Source organism: Perna viridis, chromosome 3, assembly GCF_037379345.1.
Source record: "Perna viridis isolate PV_CMFRI_1.1 ecotype Kerala chromosome 3, ASM3737934v1, whole genome shotgun sequence".
Classification (NCBI taxonomy): domain Eukaryota; kingdom Metazoa; phylum Mollusca; class Bivalvia; order Mytilida; family Mytilidae; genus Perna; species Perna viridis.
The window spans coordinates 38351475-38362237 of record NC_142447.1 but is presented as its reverse complement, the minus strand read 5'-3'; the positions used below and the strand labels follow the sequence as shown (position 1 = coordinate 38362237).

The following is a 10763-nucleotide window of genomic DNA, read 5'->3' as shown; positions in this document are numbered from 1 at the left end:
GATGCGTTTCGGATATATAAGAACTTAGATGCAACCTCCACACTTTTCAATGTTATTGAAGAAGTTATGACAGACGGACGGCACGACCGCAATATACCATGAAAAGCGGGTTGTAAAATTATGCGTTAAAACTGGTTTCTCATTGCTTGTATTTCATAACCAATTCTGACAATTTTGTAGCATCTGGTGTTTTTGTTTTTGTTTTTGTTTTTTTTTTTGCTAGTTGTCTGATGGTCATTATATTTTTTTTCATTACTCTCCCAAACAGATGCCTTAAATATAAATTTCTTTGGTATTTTTTTTTCTTCAACGTTAATAATTTCAGAAAATTGTTAGATCATTAGAAATGAAGTTGACATGATTTTTTAATCCATAGGGTAAATCTGTTTAGATATCTCCTTTCTGTGTAGAACGCCGAACAAATGATGTCAGCTATTTAAAATCACCAGGTAAATAACCCCAACACGCCCTTTTATTGATAAGAAATTACAATGTCCACAAGAATACATGAACTTGAAAAGAAATACAATGAACTAAATCAATCAGTAAATTCGTATAGTCCGCGCCTTTAAACTTACGTTGTTAGATAAATATCGATTTTTGGTGTGCTTAGTCAACGATAAACATACACGTGTACATTGTTTACACATCATACGGCATAACAAGAATAGTTTCAGGTATGTACATTGTAGTTATTTTGCACCATGCCATAAATTACACTAATCATCAGTTCTCCGTGCAATCTAAAATCAACGTCGATCGAACTAACTTTTTTGTTTTCACTTTCGGTTCTTTGTAGTAGTGTACATTTTATCAGGCCAAGCGTACAGGTTTAAACAGTTGAACTCGTCTTTGTTTAAAGTGAAATATTTCAAAACAGTGCAGGTAAAGAGGGAACTGTCACTTTACCATGATCTAGTTTTATAAAGTTAATATAACCACTGGCTACGCCCATTTCATTCACTCATAAATAATTGGCAGTCGAATGCTATGTTTTCGAAGAATATTTAAGTAATGATAGTCTAGTGTATACTTATAACCTAATGAGGGTGCTAACTGGAGCTTTTAATTGTCTTCTGTCCTAGTCAATCTTTTTGAGTTAACTTTTTATTTTCCCCAAACCCAAACTTGAGTATGTTAATTTAAATGTGACATGACTAACCAATAGTGATCGAAATGTAACTATTACTTTCAACTTTGCAACGAATCTAATTTGTGTACAACACGGAAGGTAACAGTTTGAAATTCTAATACTGGCAATGTTATTTAACAGAATTTTGCAACTTGTACTTGAGTATTATAATCATCAATGACAAATAATGAATGAAACTTTGTTTTATTATGTTTCTTCATAAAATCAGTGGTATAAACGGTTTTCTTTCTTCATTAAAAAATCACATTAAAAATATAGTGAAATTCGTCACCAATACCAGTCATATTACAGATATCCAAAATACGTCTCTACTCCCCAAAATCAAAATTGATCTACTGGCATTCTCTGATTCAAACATTTACAATTACAAAAAGCTTTTGTCAAAAGGCAGATCAATTGATTTTTTTTTTCAAATTATCACTACATTTATATACTCTATAATTCAAATATTTTGTAGCATCAAAAACTTTCTCACACCATGACTTTTTGAACTGGTTACATAACCTTTGTTAAACCAAATGAGAGAATGCTATGTGTTACATTTTGTGTTAGAGAGACCACAAGAATTCAGTATATTTTCTTTACATATTAACCATTTTGAATGACAAAAAACCGTACAGTACCTTAGGACCAATTATTAAGAGACTAGGTACGTATAACAGCCATCAATATGGGGTAAACTGTATTGCCTTTTAAAAAAATCCACCCAACACATTATTGCCCAAATTGACATCCTTTGAAAGTTCTAATCTAATAACCTAATACAACATAAACTATAAAGTTCATACTCACAGGACGTAACTTCCCACTTGGTGTGGGGGTGGGTGGGTATACTAACCTTTGTACATTTCTATGATAAAATGTGCCCTCTGTAAGGTATACAGTCCCTCTACACATATACGAGAAGTTTGCTAGCCTTCCAAGTTACCTATGTACAACATTCCATAATATTTTCTGACTTCAATGTTAACTCCAAGGAAATTCAAACTGGTTTGGTAAAACCCAATTTAAAAACTTGGGAAAATAGATAGTCAGTCATTATAAGTATGCAGAAATTTACATGTATAAAGTAATTGAAACATACTGTTGGAAATCAGTGGCACTTGTTTTGTTGTTTGCAAAATGGCCTTAGTCCCTCGCATTGGGTCTTGACTTGGATTTTTTAACTGTTCTCACACAACATGTTTCTAATTATTACAATTCTTGATTTTTGGAGAGACGTTGCGTACGTTGTTGGTGTCACATTCGATTGAACCGGGCTGGTTACGAAAACCGAAATATTGCTATTAGAATGTGGAGTTATCAAAGGCAATACAGCTATTAAAATGTTCGAAAATGGTTGTTGTTTTAGGATTATAATCATAAATCTTTAAAAGATGCCATTAATTGCGGAGGGAAAGCACTATTCGATCTCAAGAACGTCCATTTTCATATATGGACGGGTAACATTAAGAAATGCTTGCTTCCCATTTCACAAATATATCTAAGTTATTTCTTGGCGTATTTTGATAAATCAAACTTTTTTGGGAAGAGCAATATGTGCTGCAGACGATGACATATTTTTCATGACGTAATGATGAGATCAAAGCGTATTACAATATCACAAATGTCTCCCCTTTGATATGGACATAGTAAAAATGGAAAGAAATCGATTTGAAGACAACATGTTAGAAATTTTTTTTAAAGTTATGCGAACAGCTTTTTTTAATCGGGACTTTTATTAACTATAATGACAGTTTATTACATAACCCCAATAAAAATAAAATGTTCTATCAGTCTTTTTGTTAAAAGCCTTTTTGTCCGTATTTCAATTATGTCACAAATCTTAATTTTTTCGACGTTGGCCATTGGCTATTTTCTTGCTTACCGTTGTAAATATAACAACGAATGGTATTTTTACCAAAGTATATTCACGCTTAAGGACTGCATAAATATTCAGAATAACATTTTAATTCTAAAAAATAATGAGTTTTATAGTCTAATAGTAGATAAATACGCACGTATGTTGTGATGTCACGTTTTCTTTTTTCCGACGTTTTCTACACGTTGCGTGCTACCCGGTCTTTATCAAAAACTTTTTTCGTTAGCTTTGAGTGAACTGATAACTATGAAATTTGGAGTTTTACATGTATATATGCTGCAGATAATATATTCTAAAAATAATGGTAGTTGTTTGAACATGTATCTTAGCGCAGCATTTTGTCTGTGTCTAACCAAAATGTCACAACTTCTAAAATTTGTATATTCTATTTATTCACGCGTACACCATGCGAAATTCGAACGAATTGTTCAAAAAGGTATTGAGTCGATTTCTTCATATACTTAAAAATGTATTCATCCAACTCTATGGTTTTATCATTTCATTTTTTTCTTTGGCTTAACAAATGGGTTACATATATAATGTAAAACCGTGTCTAACAAAAATGTCACAAAGCGTATTTTTGATGTTTCCAAAGTAACGTTCTGTTTTGCGACGTAAAAAACTATTTAAAGGTCAATTTTAAAAACAATAAAAAGTATTGAAAAGTTACGACATACTAGATTGAATTAATGCAATTGTGGATGTAATGAATTAAAAAAAAAAGATTTTAGCGAATCTGATAAATGTTGAAAACAAAACAGGAAAAAGAAACCCCCCTTTGCGTGCACTCCTGTCTGTTCATATGCAATGATGCCCTGGTGAAATCGGGATCAGCTTGTCTGTATCGAAGTATTTTGAAATATGTAGACACGCGCTTGCACATTCGCTAGTGTAATATTGTAAAATCAACCTATTTCATGTCTTAATTACCTCTTGACAATTATTTTAGCTATAAGATATAATAAGCTGTACAAATATTGCAAAAATGTTTTTTTTTTTAATTTTTTTAAACCGGACCAAAAACAAAAAAAAAAGATTTATTCCGGTGTGGCCTTTTTGACCCCTTATAACTCGAAAACCGTAAGAGATATCCGAAATCTGATTGAAAAATGCAGGCAGGATTATTAATGAGGAATCCAATGAATTATCCAACGGAATAAAAAATTTCGAAAAAAAAGTTATGAAAATGTTGCCGAACTTTGACCCCTTATAACTTGAAAACGGTCCAAAAAACATAAAATCTGGGGTACATTTGTTACCCGAATTAAATAAAGAACACATTAAAAATAGCCCCCGTGCAGGTCCGGGTGAATAGTAGAATAGGCCTGCAGCAGCGCTAAGCTTGTCGTATAAGGCGACTAAATAGTGCTCAGAAACCTAGCCGGGGGCTAGGCGCTCTGCCCACAGAGCAACTGGGATGTGTGCCCCAGGTGGTGGAATGGGGTACCCCTGGCGTGTTACATGTTGGGGTTGTCAGGCTATAATACGGAAAACCTGACCGCAAACCATAGTGGTGCACCGTGTTGGGAAAGATGTCACGTTCCTCGCACGTTAAAGAACCCTGCTGTGGTATTCGATAGGAGTAGGAACCTTTGCGCTCCGCCACAGGAGGCTAAATTGCCCGACCTTACCCATCCCCCCCTTTTTCCAGTGGCAATCAAAATTTGTCGACCCTATTATCCTTGTGTCCCATCCCTTCTTTTTTTCATTTCATGTTCATTTTATCAGCCATTTCATGTTCATTGTCTGAATATAGCTGAAATACCCAACAAACAAACATTAAAAATAGAATAATTAAAATCGAAAAAAAAACAATCTACATGGGTTTTAATAAAACACGTATTGTTATCCTTTTTATTTTGCCCCTTTTTCTAAAGTGGCACGGGCAACAAAGTCCAAATTAAATGGAATCTTCTTAGTTGTTGGTAAAATCATATCAACATTTCAGAACAATTCGTCAACCACAACTTGTGTTATCGCACGGAAACGAAGTGTCCATAGACGACGACGACTGCGCCATAACATAATACGACCGCAAGTTTTTTTTCGTCGTATAGTTAAAACGGGTGATTTCGTTCTCAAATTTTCTCAAAAAGGGAGCTTTGCCAAGGTTTTGTTTTCTCGAAATGTTTGGCAGTGTTTTATGTTTAGCAACAGACCTTAGAATTCCAAAACTAGTACATGTATTCGGAAATTTCAACATACCATGTACATCTACATTAGAGATATAAAACCAAATATATATAGGAAAGAAATGAAGTCACTTTATACGCTTCCACAATTTGATTTCCGGGGGGAGGGGGGGGGGGGTTACTGACTTTTTTTGCTGGTAGGTTTGTTGGCTTTCTGTTTTAGTGAGGATGTTTTACTTTTTTTAGCGCATCAAGAAATATGTTTTCATAATTCCTAACATTTTTCTCATTGGATAAAATTTCTTTCAAATCATTTTTAAATGAATGATGCCATACTATTTACCATATCAGGATGTAATTTGATCATTTCAATTGACCAAAACGTACTAAAAAATAATATCGAATCCGATAAATAAATAATAAAACATGTCGTTTGTGTTATTTTATGTAAAAATTTAAAGAAGCACAATTTTTTTTACACGTAACAATTATAGAACGATGTACGTCGCAATAAAAAAAAACGTCGAAATTTTGCCGATTTCGACGTTACCAAATATGACACCAACACCGTACGCTACGTCAGAGTGTTGAAAGCCTTCCCACCCGGTTTGTGCATCTCAAGTGATATTAGGGGGTCCCGATGTGCTCATCTACTTGATGGGCTTTAGACCTTTTACCTTGGAGACCTCCCATTCCTGAGTTCGTAAACCTGGCGGCATTGTTGGAGGATCCCCTCTGTGTTCTTCACCTTTAATGGACAAAAGGCCCTTATCGTCCCTTGTCGGATCTGAATGGGGATATGCAACATGTAGTTGCATTGATTGGTCACCTGTGTTTTCATCACCCTTGATGGACATTTGACATTTTCCATGGGATCACCCACTGTTGCGAATGGGAATACTTGGTAGCATTTGGGAACCTTGGTTGTTCATCCCCAAGGAAGTACTGTCCTACATGTACCTGTGTACCTAACTCACTTATGTCCGAATGTGATGAGTCAGATTCATACCGCTTTTTAGGAGTTTAGGCGGCATGAGCTGGGCTCCCATGAGTTGACATTTCTCTGTCTCGATTGGGTTTAAGTGGTACCCAATGGTCTATTGGACGATCTTAAGTACCCAGGCATGGGGCTGTCTGAATTGTTGTTAACCACTGAACTTAAATGTGCCTTTTATTTCTGGGCAATGAGAGCGGGTCATCCGCTTACCCTCTTTTTGGCGATGGACTACGGTGGTGAGGGATTTGGCCTGGTGAGCCTGCCTCAGCTCTGGGTGGAGCCTCTGGCATTGCTATGGTTGGGCCCTTTTTGTCTTATGTAAGAAACTACCTTGATGGGTTTTGAGCCTTTCAGGAGTGGTTTGTCTTGGAGGGGTTCTACTAGGTGAGCATGTCTTGTCAGTTGATGGACCCTCTGATTTTGCTACGGGTATAACCCTTTCTGACTTACATAAGGAACTGCTTTGATGGGCTCTTAGCCTTTCCTGAGAGATTTGCCTTCGCCCTCTATCTAAATTAGCATTTTGCAATAGTTGATTTTTTTTAGAATCGACCTCTTCCTTTAATGTGTACCCTCTGACCTAACTCTGACCTACCATAAATAGCTAGGTGAGATGTTCCTCTTTTCGTGGTGTGTGATGTTTTTTTTCTATCCACTATTGTAATGCCTGATGTGAGTACAGTGTTGGTTCAGCCCAATTACAAATTAAAATACTGGAAATATTACACCTCACTTATAGCTATCAAATTGATCAATAGTCTAGGCCCTGCTGTCATACAGCACCTGGTCCCTTCCGACAATCTCCTTTGTTAAATTGGAAAAAAAGAGTACAAATAGTACCAAATAGCAGTAACAAAATATAATACAAAAATATCAGCTGTGATGTCTTTCAGTGTAATTACATACAAAAAATCTAGGTATTATTCCCTTTCTGGCTACAGAATTAACCAATTGTCCAGGCCCTAACGTCGCACAACACTGGATCCCTTCTTACAATTTCCCAGGTTAAATGGAAAAAAGGAGAAAAAATACCAACAGTGAAAAATATAATATAAAAATGTTAACTGCTTATGTTTATCCGCCAACATCAGCACAGTTGAGTGAAAACAAGTCCCTTTTCCTCCCAAAACCGGGACAAGAGGTCAGAACCAACTTTAAGATGGCTGTTGCTGGAACGTATGGTCAGGCAGCACTTTCCTAAAAAATGTTTAGAGAGCCTGTGTTTTATTTTATTTTATTTTTTTTTAATCAACTACCCACATGTGAAAAGTCACAGCGCCAGTTAAGTAACTGGTACTACTTACTTGTAGTTACTTTTGGGTGCTTCTGGGCTCCAGTTTTTGTGATTAACTTTGAACGTCTGGAGCTAGAAGACTGATACCTAATTTCTGGGCAGACCAACCATGATCGGAGTCATCACTACAACATCAATGGACTTGTTTACTTAATTAATGGCAGATGTTGGGAAAGAATTTTTCAAATGAGCCGTTTTTCAGCACTTTTTACAAATATTCAAAATTATAATAGGTCATATTTAACATTCGAAATGAAATCCTGTAACTTTAATGAGCTATTTCCAGCTTCAATGGGCGTATGGTCCATGACCTATACCTTTCCCAATCTCTGAATGGTTGTGATAAAGTGACCACTTTATGCCCAGTTAAAACTAATTTTTGTAGATGTTGTTTTAGTACCATTTTGCCCGGGTTATTCCTGCGTTTGGAACCCCCTTTTCGTTGAATTTTTCGAATTTTTTTTATTAATACCGTGCATTTGTTTTGGCAATAAACGACCATCAATAGCTTAGAACCCTTTTGTGAATTTCTAGATCGGACCAGACCTTGTTTACATTATGTTTTATGCTTCAGACTGCACATAGACAGATAGTGTAAGAAAAAAGAAGACACTTCAGTTTGAATTCTGGCACTTCGTTATTCTATGGAACATGTAAGTTCAATTTACTTCTCATATTTGGTAAAGCATTTAGATGTAAAAAAAAAAGTACCAGGTCATGTAGGTATGTGCTGACAGTTTGCATTATATAAAATAAAAAAGTTACTGTTTGCGTGTACGAATCAGCGAAATTGGAGGGACCCAGGCTGGACATCGAGAACATATACTTTATGTATACGTTATGATGTATCTTCATTTGATCTTAAGACTTTCAGTAAAGCTGCTGTGTCATTTTTTTACCTAATTCCGTGTACTGCTTTTAAAATCAAGATTTTATCAACCTTTTGTTGTGATGACTTTAGATTTGGGGATAATTTATTCAAAGGGATTGAAAATTTAATAGTTTCTAATGTGTTTCATTGTCATTTACGGAGTTATCTCCCTTAATTTTGAACTCTATAGTACAATCTTTATGATTTATATCTCCTATGAACAAGGGTTACAGGAAAAGCCACTTGTTAATTTATGTTTACAATAACATTTTAAACAACATATCGAAAATAAAAATATGTAGGTTTTCCAACCATGAATCAAATTTCGTATAATTTTAGCTGGAATACTACGTAAGTTAAATGTCATTGTCAACTTAAATTATCTTTCAAGATAATAAGACGTCATCCTGAACTATTTATTATGTTTCAGTGGCCATGTCTGATACGGTGAAGACCGTTGTACAGCTGGTAGTGATGGGAATCTGTTTTTACAGCTTTCTCTGGATATGTGTGAATGCCGATAAATTTTTACTAATTTTACAAAGTATTGTATAATACGAGGATGTGTTTTGAGTCATTGACATATTTAATCTTCATTGGATAACATACTGATGGACGTATGATGTGACATTTTTCTCAAAACACAATGCACATGGATACATCGCTGTTTATCTCCGTCCCATTCCTTTCCATTTGCCATCTTATGATATGTAGCTACAAATATTTTACGATTTAAATATAATATTTATTTATCCAAACGCATTGAAAATATTCTATGTTGCAAAACTGAGAATATAATTAATATTTTATTTTTACAAGTGATTTGCGTCGATTGGTGATGTAATTTACGACAGACCCCATGAGTGACAAAGTTATATGTTTGTGTGTGTACCACGTATATAAAGTTTGGATTTCTTGTATAGGGTTAAGTTTGTTATTCCTAAAATATAACATATCGTCGCTTTATGGTCTTTGTTATACCAATTGTCGTTCTTTTAACATGGATGCACACGAACTCTGTCAAGTGTACAGTATATTGACGGAATCGTTGTATGAAATATTTGAGTGTATTAATTCAAGTGTGAATATACTTGACTTTTTTCGGCAACAGTTGGAGGTCAACAGAATTATTTGAAAATCTACATTTTTAAGTGATGGGGTTAATATTGAATCCGTTTTTTTCTGTCCATGGCTTTTTGCACAAATTTGGAATATTTTATTTTTGTTTTCTCAAGATAATCCAGCCCCCCTTTCAGAATAAAATGGTCGGTGCCTGATATATTGTCCTTTTTATGGGGTTTGGTAACATATTTTTAAGATTCTTTTCACGTGCATATTTAATACAGAATTCTTAAAAATAGAAAGGTAATGTGAGAAAAGCAATGGCCTTAAGTGCGAGGGAAAATCCGAATTATGAAGTATAAGGTTCCCTTTCAACGAAGGCGAATTCATGCCCTTTATCATATTTGCCGAGTTCATTAAGGACATTTTCATTAGTGGGAAACGGCAAAGGACATTCCAAATATATGTAAAATAATAGGTCGTACAGTTTCGGATTCGGCGTAGAATGCAGAGTTTTATGAAGATCTCTCAAACCAGAAGTTTTTTGTTTTTTTTTGTGCACCACTTATTGTGGACTTCTTTCTGTACTGTTGCGAATTACAGTTTATAGCTAGAATAAATTAAGGCTCTTCCAAGCAACATTTGTTTGAAAATTTCATAACACCTTTAGACATTTGGACGATGTTTCGGGTCTAAACGATGACTTCAATATTTATCCTAAAGACATATATCCTGTATTACTACCTTCGAATAAAGCAAATATTGATAATAAAGAATTGTTTCTTTATCTTAGTATCCATATCAATAATGGTAAACTTAATACTAAAATTTATGATAAAAGGGATGATTTTTAGGTTTTTGTTCCTTCCAAATACCTTACGTCACCGGTCTATCACTGGAACTTCCCTACTCTTTCTGAACACCACACAAAAATATAGCCCAAATGTAATTCCTTTTCTATCATTCAATACCTCTTTATAACAAGTAAATATATTACAGTTGCGATCACTTCTAACCTCTGTTAAATTCTGTCAGAATCGGCCAGGAGTTCTGTTCTACGACAGCAGATAGAACAGAAATCCTGACAGGGTCTGACAGAGGCTGTCCTGGGTCGTGACAAAGAAAATACGAAGAACTGTTCTAAACTGTCATACCCCTGGACAGTTCCTGACACTAAATCTCTCTATTCTTTGTGACGTAATTTAGAACAGGAAGTCCGCGATTAATAAATGAAACTGTGTGACTAATGTATATTAGCTAACCCGATTGGGAAACAATTCTTGATTTCAAAATTTACATTGAATTTCCAATTGTATATAGAGAACTCGTCGTGATCATCATCTCACATTCACTCGATCTTGTTCATGTTCCAATTTTCGTCGATCACGGTCCA

At 34.9% G+C, this 10763-nt stretch overlaps 1 long non-coding RNA gene across 1 annotated transcript; it reads left to right on the top strand.

The window, feature by feature from the left end:
• The first annotated feature begins 527 nt into the window (after nt 1-527).
• LOC148622169 (uncharacterized) lies at nt 528-10146 on the top strand. Its single transcript, XR_015920584.1, has 3 exons — nt 528-677; nt 8012-8090; nt 8739-10146. It is a non-coding gene; the product is annotated as an uncharacterized LOC148622169 (long non-coding RNA).
• Nucleotides 10147-10763: the final 617 nt, after the last annotated feature.